Here is a 20,821-nt window from a genome sequence, read left to right as displayed (position 1 = left end):
ATATGGGCCTGGAGCTTTGTTGGTAGGTAAATTGTCTAGGATGGATTTTACATATCATGTCTGTATTTTAAGTGGGGCAATTTCGGGAGAATCAAGTTCCAGTACTGAGACATTCTGGCTGGCATCATCTATGGTAGAGTTTCTGGCAAAGGTACTAGCAAAGATATCTGCTTTCCCACGTGGGTCATTTGTAATATTGCCATCTGAAGATTTTAGTGGGGGAATGGAAGATGACTTGTTAAAGTTATTATTGAAAGAATTAAGAGCTGACCAGAATATTCTATTGTCATTAGGGTTGTTAAGTAGTTTTGATGCTTGCTTTTGAAGAAAGTTTGATTTAGATAGATTTATTACAGCTTTTGCCTGATTTCTAGCAATTTTAAATTGAGAGAGTGATTCAGATGTTTTTGATTTTAAGTAAGAGTTATATGCTAATGACTTTTGGGCTGTTGCTCTGGCACAATTGCCATCAAACCATTTTGGAGAGTTTGATCTTTTAGTGAATTGTTGACTTGGTATGAATAAATCCATACCAGCTAGTATTAAGTCGCAGATGTGGGTCTGGGTAGAATTGGGATCATTAGAGAAGAAAGACTGCCATGGAATATCAGCAAGATAATTTCTAAATCCATCCCAGTCTGCCCTGTCAAAGTGCCATCGGGTCACCCTGACAGGTTCAGAATGGGGAGGTGTAGGAGGGTTAACTAATGAGGCTTTGATGAGATTGTGGTCAGAGGATCCAAGTGGTGACAGTACCTCTATCCTGTATTGATCTGGATTATTTGTCAAGAATAAATCCAAGAGATGGGCATTATGGTCAGGATTATCAGGTATTCTGGTTGGTTGCTTTACCAACTGGGTGAGGTTAAACGATTCCGCAAACAGCTCGCATTCTAGACCCTTATGAGAGAGGGCAGTGTTTGGGAAATCCCTGTATTGTTGTTTGCAGATGATACTGTGTTGTTAAGTGAAGACAAAGGGAAGCTGCATGGCTTGCTGGATGAGTCTGGGAAAGTGTGTAAGAAAAGGAATCTAAAAGTGAATGTAGGGAAGAGTAAAGTTATGGTCTTCGAGAGAAGTGAAGTCAGTGAATGTTCAGTGAGGTTTAATGAGGAGGAAATGGAAAATTTGAGTGCGTTTAAGTACTTGCTTTGGTAGTGTGATGAGTAAGAATGGAAGTTTAGAGAATGAAATGCTTGAAAGGGTACAGCAAGGAAGAAAGGTTGCTGGTTATCGAAAACAGTGATAAGAAACAGGAAAGTGAGCATGGAAGTGAAAAAGTTACTAAATGACAGTATTATGATGCCAACTATAACGTATGGAAGTGAAGCTTGGACCTTGTTGGAGGGACAGGAGACAAGAGTGAGAGGTGTGGAAATAAGTTATTTGAGAGGAGCATGTGGAGTCACATGGCGAAACTGACAAACAAGGAAGTGAAGGACTGTTGTGGTGTGGATGTGGATGTGACTGGAAGGGTTAGGAGAAACACACTGATGTGGTTTGGCCATGTGGAGCGAATGGAGAGTGAAAGACTGACGAGGAGAGTGTATGTGAGTGAGGTGGAGTGGTGGAAAGGGAGGGAGAGGCCAAGGATGAGATGAAGGGATGGAGTGGAGAGGTATATGAGAGAGGGGGGGTGTGAGGTTGGAACAGGGTAGTGAAATGGCCGAGGACAGAGTGAGATGGAGGCGATATGCTTGTGGCCACCCCTTACGGTATTAAGGCGTCTGGCATAAATATATATATATATATATATATATATATATATATATATATATATATATATATATATATATATATATATATATATATACAGAGAGAGAGAGATACAGTATGTATATATATTCATCATCATCATCATCATCGTCCGAACCTCCTTTCCCACCCTAGGGTGGGATGAATAGATAGACAGATATACAGAAAGAGAGTATTCCTGCCGTCATATCACATAAATTTATTTTAACGAACAAGTAGAGTACGTTTTCACCCCTGTTTGTTTGTTTATTTGTTTATCTTTTATCCGGACTACTCAAAAACAAAAAGAGAAATTTGGACCAAATTTGGTTGGTAGATTGCCCATGTCCTAGGGAACAATCGATTAACTTTTAGGACCGATCCAGATCGTATTACAGATTCTGTATCCGGAAAACATTTTGTGTGTGTGTGTGTGTTTGTGTGTGTGTGTGAAACCCTATTCAGTGATGGGAAAACCTAACCGAATTTGAAGAGTGATTTGGAAATTACGTTGCCCTTGTCGGAGAGATGCGTACCACTGAGCGCCCCTCTAGTTAAGCAGAGATTTCTTGTTATGAATGGGTTACTGAAGGCTGTAACGAAAGCCTAGAGATGGAAATTCGCTATTGAGCTGAAGAGATTCGTCGTGAGCTAGGAAGAGCTAAGTGATATGAAGGGTCTTGGGATTGCCGGGTTTAGGAGATGTGGAGATATAGCATCCAAGAGAAAGCACAAGTAGAACTATGAAACAGCGTACTCAGTTAAATGCACCACGCAGCCGTTCACGCAGTGTGAAACCATTTTAAAACTTGATTACATTTCTTCACAAAACGATCTGCATAAATTTTGTTTTTTTCCATTCGTCATAAGCAACGTGGTATATAAATACAATGTGTGCATCCTTTGTAATTGTTCTTGTTGTTTTTGTTGATCTTAATATTGTATACATAGCTGGACCAGTGCTGTAGGAGAATCTGTTTCTCATTGAATATTATTATTTACAGCGGCAATAACTTTGGTGTTACTGTGTAAGGGGAAAAATGTTCGATATATTGATTGTTTTTTCCTTGTTCTTATTCCATATTCCATAATTCTTCTCCACCTCATACTCAATCCCAGTGCTATCTTGCATATGAATTTCCAACCGTATCTTATAGGCGGTACATTGAGTTTGGTTGACGATAAAGTGCTGAAAGCTGTTACTCTCCCTGAATTGTCAGTGTGTATGGATGTCAATGTGTATAGTTTGTTTTCATAAACATTTGCAGACAGTGGTAGGAGTAGTCAGTAATTAACCAAGTTGTAAATGGTAACATGACAGGTGGGATGATGAAAAGTAGTAAAGGTAATTCAATTAGGCATAATATGACTGACCTGTCTACTATAAGTAAAACCACACGTTGAGGTTGCCCTCTACTATCAGGACATCACGCACGAAACGCATTATAAATTATCCTGGCTGTAAAAGTTAGCCAGAATGTATTCCAAGTTCACCACTAGTACAATCACCACTCATTCTCTGTGTTTACTTTCCTTCTTGAGGCTGGTTGGTCTCAGGTCTCGAGTATTATAATGATGAATGAATGTAGTGTGGATGCTGAGCGATAATTAAACTTACATGTTAACGTGACAGGAATATGTAACCCTTTCATTCAGACACTTTACTGACGAAGCTTTATTAGGAAATTATTCAGTTAATTTTTAGTGCAACCCTAGAAGAGTGACAAAGTAGCACACATACCTGATTAATTCAGATAATTATGTCGTGCAAACTGATATAAAATTTCTGACCCACTCTTTGTTCTTGCTCTTCCCCCTTTTACCATACGTGTATCCTCCCCCTTCTCCTTCCCTCCCTTGCCCTCGACAATACTCAGCGTCCCTCTTCTTTCTGCCTCTCTCCCTCCTTCTCCGCCTAACACAAATCTCTTCTCATTCCTCCTCCACCCAACACAAATCTCCTCCTTCCTCCTCCACCTAACACAAAACTCCTCTCTCTCTCTCTCTCTCTCTCTCTCTCTCTCTCTCTCTCTCTCTCTCTCTCTCTCTCTCTCTCTTTCTCAATTATTTCCTCCCATCTCTCACTCTTGCTCTACACTTATCTTTCTTTTTCCTCTTCTCTCCTTCTCTGCCCGTCCACCTAGTTTAGAAGACTTAGTTCTCCAGTTATAGCTCTTTCCTCATGGTCGACTGTTTCTAAAATTACTCTCAAGAATTCATTTACCTTTCTAAAAAGGAAACTACACTATGGATCTGTTTCCTCAAGGAAATATTATTGATACAGGGACCTGTTCCTACAATAGATGGCTGTTACTTTCAGATACTGTAAGGCTTCCATAATACCCAACGAGTTAATTTTACTCGCATGGTGGAATGTACCCATTCCCATTGGACTTAGCCTCAGTTATGAAGGGGGGCCTCTCCTGTATCCGTCGTTGCCCCGTTCCCAATGCAAGAGGAACCAACCTTTCCCTCCTGGATATACTCCCCCTTTTGTGAGAGAAATCTGTTTCTTCATGAAGGCATTTAATTGTTATAGAGGACGGGAGGACATACCTGGTCCTCCATCACCTACATGTATCCCTCATGGGGAATATACCTATTGCTCCATAGACGTACTACCCCTTCAAGGGGCCTATCCTATTCCACATGGAGCTATGTTCCCCCTATGGTAGGATTTAAAAGCTGCCATGATGGACCACTTTCTCCTTCTTGCCTTTCCCTTTTTCTTAATAGTAACCCTAGCACGCTCATGCAAAACCTTTTTCACGTCTCTGTACATGATTAGTATCATTGACTTCATATCCCATCAAGGTCTGCAAGACTAGTAACTGCTTCCTACAGTCCCACCAAAACTTTTCTTTCGTGTTCTCATAATTTCTCAGCTCACCAAAATCATACTTAATACCTTTTGTACCATTACGATTAACATTTCTCTTAAGTTTTATTTTAGTCTTTGACACAAGTTGATGATCACTACCTATATCTGCCACCCTTTTTTAAACAAACATTTTGCAAATAACCCCTATGCCCTCTGCTAACTGCAGTGTGGTCAGTCTGGTTACAATACTTACCACAGGGCAAAATCCAGATAGCTTTATGTATTTTTCTGTGCTCAAAGATAGTCCACCAATCGCAAGGTGATCTACCAAACAAAAGCTTCCAAATCGCACCCCATTTTCGTTCCTTATACCAACACCCTCCTTACCCATACAGTCTTCAAAGCCATCCCTACAACTAAACAATCGCATTGAAATCACCAATGCAAACTCACACAAGTCTTGCGACTCTGTTTATCACACCCTGCACCTTCTCATAAAACTCATCATTTCATCTGCAGCCTCATTTATCGGAGCATACCCAGCCACCATAATGATATTACCATGGTCAGATTTTAAATAAGAGTGAAGCAATGGTTTATTAATTGGCTCAAACTCACATAGTTCCTTGCAAGCATCTCTGCACAACACTAATCCAACTCCTTGGTAATGATTTCCATCACTCCTTAATGACACCAACAAAGCAATACCATCTTCCAAATTCATTTAATGAAGTCCAAGCAGCCTCGTTTCTGTAAGATCACAAATATCTGTATTGAATTCTTTGGACACTGAAATAAGTTCTTCCATTTTACCAGCCTCATTGAGAGTTCGAATGAAAAAATTTCTAGTTTTTATTTATTTATTTTTATGTATAAACTTATTCCTACACCGTGGGATTCCTAGCACCTTCTACCAACTTATAGGAATGGCTGCAAGGAACTGAAGGCCATTGCTTCACTAGAGCAGGCAAAATCATCAAAATCGCCCATTTTCAGAACATCTTATGTCAGTAACTAAACCACTTAGAACACCCAGTAAATGACCATAGTACTCACCAGTTCTTCAACACACCACTGCAAGTGTTCCCTGGTCACTAGGTGGAGACTTTATGGATCACTGGGCATTGAAGAGGAGCCACTTTCATGGTTGATGGATGGGTGCATCCCAGTATGTGAGTGTAGCAGCAGCCTTGGCAGTCGGCACTTGTTGGATTGCGCTCTCACAAGCCGCTGCCTGTCGAGGCTATGTTTTACGGCCCAGTACATATGCTAGCTGCCTGTGTCATGACTATGACTCACCACTTAGTATGTATGGCTAATTTATTGAAGTCCAGGTGGTGAGAACTGGGTGGGCAGGAGAGAAGTCAAGCAATGATCAGTTTTGAAACATGAAATTTTACCCTACAAGAACAAGCGGGAGACTGTGAGTGACTCTCTGTGAGATTACCTGATGTACCCTGAGCCTCTGGGAGCGGGTTTTCAAATGATGGATTGCTAAGAGGTAACTCCAGTCACCTGTACTGACTCGACGAGGCAGCACTGGACAATAGCTACTGTGGGGGAACAATACCATTTTCTTTTGTACCAAAAATAATAAAATTTGGGACAATGGTACAGTATATCTTTCCTGCTGCCACTTCTTAGGCAGGATGAAATCCCCAATGGCCACCTCCATGGGCAGTGGATGACCCCGAGTGATCCTGACAAATACTTTATGTAGTCATAGTTTTCAACCTCAGAACACCGAGAATGTATGAGATCATGGAGAGTTTTCTCTCACTGGGGACACTAGCTACAGTTGATGGGAGTCCTACTCCCAGACTGGCTGGCAGTTACGGTAGGAGCAGCACAGACTTCTACAGTACATCGGAATTTTGCTGGGAAGGGATGAGGAGAGGTATGGCGGGGAAATCTTATCTATAATGCAATATTTTGAGAATTTCACGTCCTTAATGATTCTCTGGGGGTGAGCTCACTTCCCAAAACTAAACACGATAAAAAAAAGGGGAAGTGAACATATGGATTTCAATGTAACTTGTCAGTTAAGTTCATCTAGTTTCTTGATAATGTCTTCCAATATATAAAATCTTCTACCATTTTTTTCAGGGGGGTGAGCCCCTCCAATATACAAATGATACATAATAGAACTTGGAGGCGGGGGACAGATACAGCTTTGATACCCTAATACATGTTGTACAATGGACTCTCATCCGTAATCCGATAATTGGGGGAGCATCCCCTCTGTTTAATTCTTAGGGAGGTCAGTCCCCCTTCCAAAAATGAAAACAATCAAAAACAGGAGAAAGATTGAGGTGAACTGAATTCGTCTGATTACTTCAAACTTCTTCCACTGTATATACTTATCCAACAATGGTATTTAGGGGGGTCAGCTCCCTAACGTAATTAAAAATTCTCAGAAAGTGAAAGGAGGGCAAATATTGCTTTGAAATCTTAGTAGTTATTGTACAATGAACTCTCATCGGTAATGCAATATTGGTGGAACATACTCCCCAAAGATTCTTGAGGGATCAGCCCCCCCTCCAAAAACCTCAAACGACCAGAATCATGGAGAAATTAGCACATGGATTTCAGTGAAATCGGCATACATATTGCACACTAGGTATACACTTTCCATGTTTCCTCTGAATGCATAGGAAGAAACTGCACATCTACTTTACTTATCCAATTTCTTCTGATCTCTGTCTGTCTATCTGTCTGTCTGTCTGTCTGTCTGTCTGTCTGTCTGTCTCTCTCTCTCTCTCTCTCTCTCTCTCTCTCTCTCTCTCTCTCTCTCTCTCTCTCTCGTTCTTCTACTACTTGTTCCATCCTTTGAGTTTCTGTCTCACTCCTTCATTTTTCCCAGTCCCTTCTTGCTCCTGTCTTCCCCCATCTCGCTTTCTTTTTAGTGCATACTGATGGGCACTCAGATCCAGTGGTGTCCATAAATTCAGTCATTTTCTGGATTATTATCCCGTTCTGAAGGGTGGGATGCAAGCATTATGTGTGATATATTAGGGATGAGGGGTGCTGGTGACGTGTCTTGTGTACATCTAAAGTGCGTCTGAGGTGCGTGTGATGTGCATGTGGGGTTTATTTGAAATGTGTGTTCAGTAACAAAGGACACCTGTGGGATGTGTTTAGTGGTGTGTCAGAGGCTGTGATGGGAGTGATCTGGGATATCAGATGAGTGAGAGTTGTATCAGGAGGAGTATTGGAAAGTGTATCGAAGCACAGACCCCAACACGCACACCGCTGATGGAGCCCCCAGTATACTCCTGTCAATATTCTATGATACACAGATCATTTGACACAACACATTTGGCGAGATATATTAAATATTTTTGTTCGACACGTCCTGTCTGTGAATCAAAAGAGCCTATCTACGTAACTGCAAAGCACTTTCTGATACCCTAGACGTACGGGATATGAAAGTGTCTGACAGATGTTCAGGATATGACGGCAGACTAAGGCCAAGATTATACCTGACAGGACCTCTCAAGACACCAGCACACTACATTAGGTCGACTACAAGTGACTGGTTGGTGACTAGACGTAACTAGAGCTGTTTCTGATTGTTTCTACTGGCTAGAAACAACTGTACAACATATCATAGCCATAAGTGCCACTGCTGTTCTATGTAGCCTTACTTGAGTGTGTTTTGTGAAGAACAGCATATGTAAGAGTGTGTTTAGCAAGTTTTTCCTACTCTTACATCATTATTTTTTACTGCAGCTTAATATTGTGGAGGTTAATGTATCAGAATGCAAGAAAACGTAAACAATGGAGATTTTGGGCCATTGTAATGTAAGAGGGCTGAACACAGGTAAATGAAAAAGGAGGAGCTGTGCTGAGACTGTTGTAAATACTTGGTTCTTGCAAATGGTGAGGGACAGAGCAATGCAGGATACAAGTTGTTTAAGAAATCTGGGTCTCACTTAAAATTTCATCGCGCGGAAACTGTGTGGATATTGCTGAACATTTCTTTAGAAGTCTGATCTTAAACAACAGGTGCAGAGGGTTACTGAGAAGATTGAGGAGATAGAAATGAAAAGTATTAAAACTGCATAGCAGTATGAAGGCAAAGTTTAAAAGGCTGGGGACAAAACTGAGATATATATATATATATATATATATATATATATATATATATATATATATATATATATATATATATATATATATATATATATATATTACAGCAAACATGTAGAGGGCTGAGGATGATATGAAGGATGAACTGAGAGGAGCCGTGCTGTGTCTGTTCTTCGCTCTGATGAGCATAATTTAATACAAACAAATTCTCTGCTCGATCTGGCATCACACCAAAATCCTTCCTAACAACTTTACTCCATCATTCTTCCCTTCTCTTTTCCTCTCTGATGATTCTTTACCTGTTTCTTCTACTGAAAAAGCCGGACTCTATGCTCATACTCTCTCCATCAGTTCCACTTTCATGCATCACTTCCCTCCTATGACTTCCTCATTGCTGACATTAAAATTTCATCAATTGATGTACTTCCTGCCCTCAATGGCCTTAATACTAATAAGGCATATGGTCCTCATAAGGTCCCTCCTGCTGTCCTCGAGAATTGTGTTTCTGTGCTTACACCCTGCCTAGGTACACGCTTGTGCCTTTATCTGTTGACTCGTTCCTTTCCTTGTGCCTGGAAGTTTGCTCTCATTCTTCCTCCATAGAAGGGTGAACATTTCCAGCCCTCTAACTATTGCCCAGTTGCTTTAACTTCCTCTATTTTTAAAGTTTATAAATATACTCATAGCAAAAAAAAAAAAAAAAAATGAAGCACCTTTCCTATCATAAACTTAATTCCGATCACCAGTATGAGTCCAACCAGGGACGCTGCACTGACAATCTTCTCACCATCCTTTCAGACTCTTAGTCATCCTCCTTTCTGGGCTTTGGCGAAAGCTTTGCCATTTTTCTTGACATCTCTAAGACTTTCGATTGAGTCTGGCATAAATTATTAATTTTCAATCTGCCCTCATCCGGTTAATACCCTTCGATATGTACTTTCATCTCTAGCTTCCTTACTGGTCGTTCTAATGCTCCTGTCGTAGATGGCCACTGTTCGTCTCTATGAGCTATCAAAAGTGGTGTCCAGTCACCAACTTTCTTCCTTCCAATCATCAATGACCATCTAAGCTGTAAAATAAACCCTATCCACTCGTATGTTGATGACACCACCTTTTGCCTTTCCTTTCACTTATTGTACCATCCATCTCAGCAGCTACTTCAACAGTTAAGGGATGAGGCTATGGCACACCTAAAGTCTGACTAGGCTTATATCTCTGGTTGGGATAAAAGTAACCTTGTTGTTTCTAATGTATCAGAAACTCAGTTCGTACATCTTTCAACCTATCACACTCTCCTGCGGGAGTATCCTCTAATTATTAACAATATCCAGCTCAATCCTACATCATCAATGAACACACTTGGGCTTTCATTCTTTCGGGATTAATCTTGGAAAGATAATAATACTGTTTTATCTCTCTTATAAAATATGCTTCCAAAAGATTACGTGTGCTAAGCTGACCCCATGACTTCATTTCCCTTGCACAATTGTTGATTTTATACAAGGGTTTAATTCGTCCACATGCAAAGTACAGCTCTTGTGTGTGGGGATGCTCCCCAAATACAGCTTTTCTCAAAAAGATGGAGTCCAATGCTTTTCATCTGATCAGCTGTCCCCCTCTTGTTGGCTTCCTTCAACCTCTGTCTCCTCATCGCACTCTTGCACCTATATCTCAGTTCTATCGCTACTTCAGAGGTCATTACTTCCATAAACCACCTGTCCCCCACTACGACGGGTGCATAGAACCCATGTAGCAACACTCTCTCGTCAGTTTTCTGTCCGGCTCTCTGATGCGCAAGATAATTATTACTCCCAGTCCTTCATGTATGCATCAGGTCAACTCTGGAAATGTCTTCCTTTGTTTTTCCTACTGCTTATGATCTTCAGTCTTCTAATCGCAGTGTATCCAGGTATTTCAAACTGAACGGATCTTAAATTTGACTTTCTATTGCTATATTTTATCATTTCTTGGAGGGAACAATCTTGTGCTCTTCTTCTTCCATGCACACACACACACACACACACACACACACACACACACACACACACACACACACACACACACACGCACATCAGAAAGAGAGGACCTGGTGAACAAGCCTACACTTTTTCTATCCTTAATGACCTACAGCAGCTTGTAGAGCACCCTACCCATATCTGTGACCGCCTTGGAGAGAGCTGCAGCATACTTGACCTCTTCCTCACAACTAATCCTTCTGCTTACACTGTTAATTTCTTTCTGTTGCACTCCTCCGATCAAAACCTTACCACCTTAACCTGTCTTATCGCTCCGGTACTGCCTGTGGACCTCCAAAGAAATGTCGTCTGTGGTACTTTGGAGCTGCAGGTTGGGAGGCCCTCAGGCAGTACTTCTTTGATTTTCCCTGGAATGATTATTGCTTCCGTGGCCGGGAGCAATCTGAGTGTGCCTTGTGCATTACGGAGGTTATTCTTTTGGGCATGGAAGCATACATTCCTTTCTCATATCCTTTGACTAATGTAAGAAAGCCTTGGTTTAATCACACTTGTTCTAATGCTGTCCACAACAAGGATAGGGCCGATAAAAGGTTCTGGAGCCAACCCACCCCTGAATCACATCTTTTATTCGTTTCTGCCCGGAATCGTGCTAAGTCTGTTCTTCTCTCTGCTAAATATAATTTCATTCGTACTAAGTGCTCTCAACTCTCCAACTCGAATTCTTCTCACTCCTTCTGGCACCTTGTCAAAAACCTTTCTAACAACTTTACCTCATCATCCTTCCCTCCTCTTTTCTAATTTGATGGCTCTGTAGCTATATTTCTTCTACTGATAAAGCAGATCTATTTGCTCAGACTTTCTCTTCCAATTCCACCTTAGACGATTCCGGTGTTGTTCCTCCATCACTTCCCCCCTCTGACTTCCTCATGGCTGACATTAAATTTTTTTCAGCTGATGTATTTTCTACCATCACAGGCCTCAATACTAACAAGGCCTATGGGCCTGATGGAGTCCCTCCTGTTGTTCTCAAGAACTGTGCTTCTGTGCTTACACCCTGCCTAGGCAAATTCTTTCGCCTTTGTCTACCAACTTGTACCTTTCCTTCTTGCTGGAAATTTGGTCTCATTCAGCCAGTCCCAAAGAAGGGTGACCATTCCCAACCCTCTAACTATCGTCCAGTTGCTTTAGTATCCTGTCTCTCAAAAGTTTTTGAGTCATTTCTTAAATGAAAAATTTTAAAGCATCTTTCCTATCACAACCTTCTCTCTGATCGTCAGTATGGTTTCCATCAGTGACGCTCCACTGGCTATCTTCTCACCTACGTTTCAGACTCCTGGTCATCCTTCTTTCGGGTCTTTGGTGAAAGCTTTGCTATTGCACTTGGCATCTCAAAGGCTTTCGATTGAGTCTGGCAAAAATCTTTAATTTCCGAACTCCCTCCTTACGGTTTCTGTCCTTCTATCTGTGCCTTCATCTCTAGCTTCCTTTATGGTCGTTCTATAGCCGCTATTGTAGACGGTCATCGTTCTTCTCCTAGATCTATCGACAATGGTTTTCCTCAGGGCTCTGTCCTATCACCAAATCTCTTCTTTTTTTTTTTCATCAATGACCTTCTACGCTGTACAGTGAACCCTATCCACTCATATGCTGATGAATCCACCCTTCACCTTTCTATTCCGTTCCCGCAACGCCTATCTCAGCAGTTACTTCAACAAACAAAGGATGAGGCTATGGCACACTTAATGTCTGACTTGGCTCGTATCTCCGACTGGGGTAAAAATAATCTTGTTGTTTTTAATGCATCAAAAACTCAGTTCTTACACCTATCAACAAGACAAAATGTTCCACAGGTGTACCCACTAATGCTTAATAATATTCAAATTAATCCTGGATCATCCTTGAATATGCTTGGGGTTTCATTCACTCGGGACTTATCTTGGAAAGATCATATTACATCTCTTGTAAAATCTTCTTCCAAGAGATTAAGTGTGCTAACCTGACTCCATTCCTTCAATACCCTTGCACAATTGTTGACTCTATAGACGGATTTTATCCGACCCTGTGTGGAGTACAACTCTCATGTGTGGGGAGGTTCCTCATGTACAGCTCTTCTCAATAGGGTGGAGTCAAAGGCTTTTCGTCTCATTAACTCTCCTCCTCTTACTGGCTCCCTTCAGCCTCTGTCTCTTCCCCAGTACTGTTGTATCTTTATCTCTTTTCTATTGCTACTTCAGTGGTCACTGCTCCTCTGAACTGTCTGCTTGCATCCCTCCACTTCTACAACGGGCGCGTATCACCCGTCTAGCAGCAAACTCTCATCCCTTTTCTGTCCAGCTCTTTAATGCAAGAGGTAACCGTTAGTCCCAGTCCTTCATTTATGCAACATGTCAACTCTGGAACTGTCTCCCTCTGTCTGTATTTCCTGCTTCCTATGATCTCCAGGATTTCAAATGCAGTCTTTCAAATGCACATTCTGGTTGTAACATGCACAACACAGTAAATTCCCCCGTGGTCTAGTGGCGAGTTTTTACTGTTTATTCACTGTCAGAATCTGAAAGTAGGTGTTGCAGGCGGCCGAGGGGTGCGTTGCTAGGATGTTGTGATGGACAATCCACTGCTGACGACTCCGAAGAAAGCTGCAAACTCATGGCAAGTGGCGACTCCATCGTGGCCGACGTGCTGGGCTGTGGCTCGGAGGTGGAAGGCCTGTCTTGGTGAGGCAGTGGTGTGGAGCTAGGGCTGGGCATGGCGCGGGTCACTGGTCTAAAGAAACTGGCAGTGGTTGATTGACGTAAGGAACGACGATTCTGGCAAGTGATGATGCGCTGCCTAAAAGCGCTCACTTCCTCCACAAGTCCTAGGGGCCCCATCTCCCTGTCGCAGTCTGGGTGTTCAAGGTAGTCCAGAATGAACTCAACATGCTCCTGGAGTGCGCTCAGATTGGGGATGGCTGAAGTAGTGGTGCACTGAGAGGAGTCCGCCTCATCCTTGCCGTTCTCACTGGAATCTTCAAGCTGGGTACTTGTACTATTGCGGCCAGGAGTTCTTAGCCACCTTCGTCCAGCCAACCCGTGAATGTGGCAGAATTGCATTCACGAGCACAGAAGTTGCCTTCGATGCATTTCTGTCGAAAAATATCCCTTCAGCTTTGGGCTTGTACTAATGGATAAAGAAATAGTACTAGTTACTTTGAAGGTTTGACTGATAATACGAATATATCATAATGATTATTTAATAACTTGTTTCTCGTATAGAGCCAAGCAAGTGAAAAATATATATATTTGGTTCCACTCCATGACGTCCTGTAGGTTTAAACCAGCGAACACAGAGTGAACAAGTTCGAAACATTTATTTGTTAACAGAAGAGAGAGAGAGAGAGAGAGAGAGAGAGAGAGAGAGAGAGAGAGAGAGAGAGAGAGAGAGAGAGAGAGCGTGTATGGTGGGCGCCTGTGAATTTTGGAATAATGAGATGGAGGCAGACTGGCACAGGGAAATGCAAGGGATGAGAAACCCTGGATTTCTGTGATCCATTGAAAACAGGCCACAGTGTGATTATTTCCTCCATCAGTCACTAGAACTTGCATTGCTTTGTGATAATTTTTTTTTAGGATTGCTTTCGTTGAAGTAATGAATTAGGAGATAAATGCTGTTGGTTTAACAAAAAACTGTGCTTAAGAAAGTAATTTGCTTCCTTGTCCAGAGAGAGATATCCAGTTAATGAGAAAAATACTCATGAGTTTGCCAAAAATCTCTAGGTGCCAACCACCAGAGAGAGAAAAAAATGCGAACATAATGCATTTAACAGAAGTTACGCGGCCTGCCTAATAATTTGACAAAGTCAACTGGCGTTACCCAGAATACAACCCATCTTTCATTATGTCCGACGAGACGTTATCCTGGGATTAAACTCCTTCATCAGCCAAAGGAAAAATTCCCTGTTTAGCTCGAGCACCTTATTTACTCGTATCGCATAAAATCATGTGTATGTAGCCGGAATGAAGCCCCTTATCTACGGCCTGGCAAACTCCCTGTAAAGAGTACCAGGTACTATTTTCTGCCAACAGACTGAGTTAAGCGGTGAGACTCATCTTTCGTGTAAGGAAATCCACCCCGCCTATGTGTGTGTGTGTGTGTGTGTGTGTGTGTGTGTGTGTGTGTGTGTGTGTGCGCGTGTGTGTTGAATTGAGAGTCATCTGACTTGTGGAGCATGGTATGCGGGTTGGTCGGTTGGTGACTGGGTGGGTGGATTGGTTAGTGTAGGCTGGTTGTTTCACAGGCGGATTAGGTGGAGTGGGTGGGCGAGAGGGAGGGGAAAGGGTTGTTGGGCTGGTTAAGTGGGGTGGAGTAGGGTTCGTGCATTGTTTAAGCGGGGTGGGTGGTGGGGCTACTAGTAGGACAAGGCAAGAGACGGGTTTGTGTCGTCCTACTTTTGAGACATACTGTATTGAGTAAGGTTGTGGGTATGTGCGTTGATGGGTGGGTGTGCAGGTGGATGGACGGATTGTGGGAAAACAGGCCACTGGGACTAGGTGATATGAGTTAATGTCCGAGTTGGGAAGAGTTTAGTGTCCGGAGAATCGGTCCACAGGGGATATTATTCTGGAATCATGCTGAAGTAGGTATATATATATCCAGTGGGTTACAATAGGTCCATCGTGCAATACGTCTGTTGGTTAAGAGGTCTGTTTCAACTGCACGCATCAGTAGGTGATATAACCACGTCGGATAACAGGTTTATTGGGAAAATAGGTTCATTTATGAAAAATACATCCATGGGTATACGACCATGTAGGAAACCTGTATCCATGGAGAGATTCAAGGTCGACGGAAAAATTAGTCCGTGGGGAGAAAATACATCAATGGGGAAAATTAGTTCGTGGGAAAATAGGTTACGTAGAAAAGTAGGCGTCTTTGAACAAAAAAAAAAAAGTCATTAAGGAAAATAGGTCCATGGGGGATTGTGCTCCGAGTGGTGAAAATGTCCATTGATAAAAATATTCATGGGATGAAAATAGGTCCATAGGGGCACACACGTACTGTAAACATACATGGAATATTTACAATAAGTTGGACCTAAAATATCCAACTTTTAACAGCGACCGTTGCCTGGAATTAGGCTTACCCCTGCACACCTTGGACCAAACAACGATTAGCCAGACCCTATAACCACTTCGTCATTCAGTTATTATATCTTATAATTTACCTTCATTTAGTCATTTAGGCATATAAAGCCAACCGAAACGAAAGGAAAAATCCCTGTTTAACTGTGCTGAGCACCTCATTTCTCCACCTCATTCCTCTAAAATTCACAGGCACCCGCTACTCTCTCTCTCTCTCTCTCTCTCTCTCTCTCTCTCTCTCTTGTTAACAAATAAATGTTTCAAACTTGTTCACTCTGTGTTCGCTGGTTCAAACCTACAGGACGTCATGGAGTGGAACCAAATATACATATTTATCACTTGCTTGGCTCTATACGAGAAACAAGTTATTAATAATCAGTATGATATATTCGTGATATCAGAGTCAAACCTTCAGTGTAAATATTACTATTGCTTTATCCATTAGTATAAGCCCAAAGATGATGGGATATTTTTTGACAGGAATGCATCGAAGGCAACTTCTGTGCTCGTGAATGCGACTCTGCCACATACACTGGTTGGCTGGACAAGGGTGGTTAAGAACTCCTGACCGCAATAGTACCTGCAACTGAAGATGCGATCTCAATATCAGACATGATCTGATACCCAGGATTGCCCTCGTCATCACCCAACCACTCATGCATTTCGTCCACATCCACCTCGTCGCCAGCCGCATGAAGACACACATGCAAGTCATCCATGTCAAAACTTAGAAAGCTGTGCACCACATTGAGTCTGAGAAGCAGATGAGACCAACCACTTTCCAGAGTCTTGACAAAGACTTCCCTCCATGCACTGGCCCAGTTGTCGATGAATGACTTCAGGATACAAAAACCCACACTGGCAGACGAAAAAAGATGTATTCCAAACAGTTTCGGCGACAGCTGTCGCCCTCTTCAGTGGATCTACAGACCAAGAGTGGTACATACAAATGCTGAGAAGCTGCTTATATGCAGGGTGAGGACACGTTTTCCCAACCACACCTGATGTAACCTCACCTGACTCTCCCTCTACTCTGTCCACGACCTGAGTGAGGGATTACAAGGGGCGGCAAGGACATTGCCACTAATCCTCTCATCACTGGATCTAATTTATACATTCCTTCACTATGATTAAAATTATTATATCTCTCTATACATACAGCTTCCACAGTCCTACGTTTCTTATAGTTACTACATTTGTACAATATTTGGCTAGAATTCCAGTCGATACTATGGTCGTTTTCCGAAGAATGAACGTACACTGCGTTATTTATGTTGCCTATCTTACAAGCATACTTGTGTTCCTTAATGCGAGTGTCCAAATCCCTTCCCGTTTCACCAATAGAAACCAAATCACAGTCTCTACATGGAATTTTGTATACCCCTGCAGTTTTGTTACTAATTGGTTTTTTTTTTACCAGCATTGATCATAAGGTGGAAGTATATCTAAATGCAATGATTACATCCAGATCATGACTCACAGACTTCACCAAGCTAAGATTTGACACATACGGAACCGTGATGTATGGCTTATTTTGCTGACTTTGTGATGTTGGTCTAGGTACAAAAAAGGCTTTTCTGGCTTTAAAATACGCTTGCCTTATAAACCAACTGGGATATTTTAGATCTAAAAATATTTTCCATATCTTGGCGTTTTCCGTATCCAGATGTTGGGGACTACTAATTCTGAGTGCTCTAAGGAACATAGAAGAAATAACTGACATTTTAGTGGAACTGTGGTGATATGAATAATAATGTATATACAAATTGCACTGGGTTGGTTTCCTGTATACAGAAAAGCTAAGTGTCCCAAGTTCATCCCTGTGCACAAATACATCTAAAAATGGAAGGGAACCATTATTTTCCCATTCAACTTTAAATTTAATTGAGGGAACTAGTGCATTTAATTTTGTAAGAAACTCGTCAAAGTTAACGTATACGTCTGGCCAAAATGAAAATACATCATCAACATACCTATACCAAATTAAATTTTGAGGAGATATGGTGGTAAGAAGGTTGGATTCAAAATATTCCATGTACAGGTTACTAAGAATTGGAGAGAGGGGCGAGCCCATACCCATACCAAACTTTTGCATAAAAACTGATCACCAAAAGAAAATGCATTACACTGAACACACAGGCTAATAAGTTGGAGAAAGACATCATGTAGCATGCCGAGATCAATGTTACAATTAGGTAATTTTTCTTCCAAGAAACTAATTACATCTTCAATAGTCAGCAAAATAAGCCATACATCACGGTTCCGTACGTGTCAAATCTTAGCTTGGTGAAGTCTGTGAGTCATGATCTGGATGTAATCATTGCATTTAGATATACTTCCACCTTAAGATCAATGCTGGTAAAGAATAAACCAATTAGTAACAAAACTGCAGGGGTATACAAAATTCCATGTAGAGACTGTGATTTGGTTTCTATTGGTGAAACGGGAAGGGATTTGGACACTCGCATTAAGGAACACAAGTATGCTTGTAAGATAGGCAGCATAAATAACGCAGTGTACGTTCACTCTTCGGAAAACGACCATAGAATCGACTGGAATTCTAGCCAAATATTGTACAAATGTAGTAATTATAAGAAACGTAGGATTGTGGAAGCTGTATGTATAGAGAGATATAATAATTTTAATCATAGTGAAGGAATGTATAAATTAGATCCAGTGATGAGAGGATTAGTGGCAATGTCCTTGCCGCCCCTTGTAATCCCTCACTCAGGTCGTGGACAGAGTAGAGGGAAAGTCAGGTGAGGTCACATCAGGTGTGGTTGGGAAAACGTGTCCTCACCCTGCATATAAGCAGCTTCTCAGCATTTGTATGTACCACTCTTGGTCTGTAGATCCACTGAAGAGGGCGACAGCTGTCGCCGGAACTGTTTGGAATACATCTTTTTTCGTCTGCCAGTGTGGGTTTTTATATCCTATTTCATGGTCACGATAGTGTGACTCTTCAGCTGGAATGACTTCAGGTTGTAGCAATAAAGATTTTCCACAGTCCACTGGCCTCGCATGTCATGTCCCTCCCTGCGCTCATCCTCGTCCTTGAGAAAAACCATCACCTTGTCCAGGAACTTCCGACAATACAGCCTCTTCGTTGCCATGATCACTCCTTGGTACATTGGTTGGATAAGAGCAGTCGTATTCGGTGGCAAAAACAAGCACCTAATGCAGCCATTCTCAGCCACCAACTGCTTATTGGATGGATGCACAGGTGCATCGTCCACGAGAGGGAGAGCCTTTACCTGGTTGCATTTGATTCCCAGTATCTTTGTCCAATAATGGATGACCTCCTTGATGAAGTGCTGGTGAAACCAGTCTTTGAAGATCTTGGCTGTGAACCAAGCCTTCACAGAATGGTATCATACGACAGCAGGGACATCCATCACCCCATGAGGCCACCGAGGCTGCTTTGCACGGCCAACAATAACGAGCTTGAGCTGGTGCATGCCATTAGCATTGGTGCAACAGATATCCACTGCTTGGAGAGCTTTGGTCCAGGTACACGCTTCTCCTCTCCTCTGCTAGGGTGTTCGTTGGCAGCGAGTGATAGAATAGACCAGTTTCATCAGTGTTGTAGACTTGACCGACAGCGAGACCCTCCCTGTTGATCAAGCCTTTCACCTTCTGCTGAAACTCTTCTAATCCCTCCTCGTTGGCATCCAAAGCTTCACTATGGGCCTTAGAGTTTTTAAGTTCATGTCATAACTTGAAAGCAAGGGCCAACCCTTGGATGCCTTGAAGTCTGGGGTGTCATGTAACCTTGTGACTGCACCACACACCAGCACACCAGCAGCACATTGTTGACAGTACCAAATCAGCATGGAGGGGTCAATTTCTGCAAACGTGGGAGAGTACATAATCTTCCTCTGCACATTGCGTTTGGTCTTCGATGCGAAGTCAGCCATGTACTGGGCAAGTTTGTCCTGGGCTTTCTTGATATTGAACAATGTACAGCAGGCCAGGTTGAATTCTCTTAGGATATGGGAAGTCGACCATCCCACGTCCACCTTCTCCAATATCTCCTTCTCCAGAATCAGAACTACTAGTTTCATCTTCTCGGGAGGTGGGGCCATCATCACACAAACGACTAAGAGTCAGCAGAACAGCATGGTCTGCAGCAGGTAGGGCACCACCACAAAAGTGAGCAAGTGGGCTGCCATGGTGACGAGCGTGCACTCACGATGATGGGTAGGTGGGAAATGGGGAGGAGGCTGTAAAAGTACGCTGTGTGATCCAGACTTTAGCGTGGTCAAAAGGGGGCAAAATCAAGTCACTGGTGATGACCACTGCATGCTGGAATGGTCGAGAACTCAGATTGAAGGAGACTCTCTTCCACTGGCGGTCTCTTCGGTTGCGTCTGTCTCTTTTCAAGTGGCCAAGTCAGGAGTGGTAGCATGCCAAAATGATGGGATCAGTCTCCAACCAGGCTGACCCAAGCCCAACCCTCGCGATTTCCCAAAATACTCCTGAGTTACACATTTCCCAGCTACTAAGTCAACTCTATACCACCAGGTCTCTAGGGTTATACAAACAGTAAATTTCGAGTGAGAGGAAATGTGTATTAACCTTGTGAGAGCGATAGGCCTCATTTGGGACTTATCAGAGTTGAAAGCAATAGGCCTCAAATGAGCGTGGTTTTCAGAGGCGTACCAAAATCGTGTCATGAGGAGTAGGTGGTTGAAATTTGTATGTGAAATAGGGGCAGATGGCAACTCTCGATACCACCCAAGCACTGCCCCATATACGCTTAGAATACGTGCGCGCGGACACCATGGAGCGCACACTAATTTTCCTCCCATGACACCGCCAACCCCAACCAGGTCCTAGGGGATCTACACACACACACACACACACACACACACACACACACACACACACACACACACACACACACACACACAGAAAGAGAGAGAGAGAGAGAGACAGACAGACAGACAGACGGAGATAAAGGGCATTTTTCCAAGAGAAAGAGAGAGACAGAGACAGACAGACAGACAGACAGAGACAGAGACAGAGGGAAAGGGCATTATTCTGAGAGAGAGAGAGAGAGAGAGAGAGAGAGAGAG

This window comes from Coenobita brevimanus, chromosome 38 (assembly GCF_032717465.1).
Source record: "Coenobita brevimanus isolate Jiangsu-jjx chromosome 38, ASM3271746v2, whole genome shotgun sequence".
Lineage (NCBI taxonomy): Eukaryota > Metazoa > Arthropoda > Malacostraca > Decapoda > Coenobitidae > Coenobita > Coenobita brevimanus.
Note: the sequence above shows the minus strand (reverse complement) of the source record.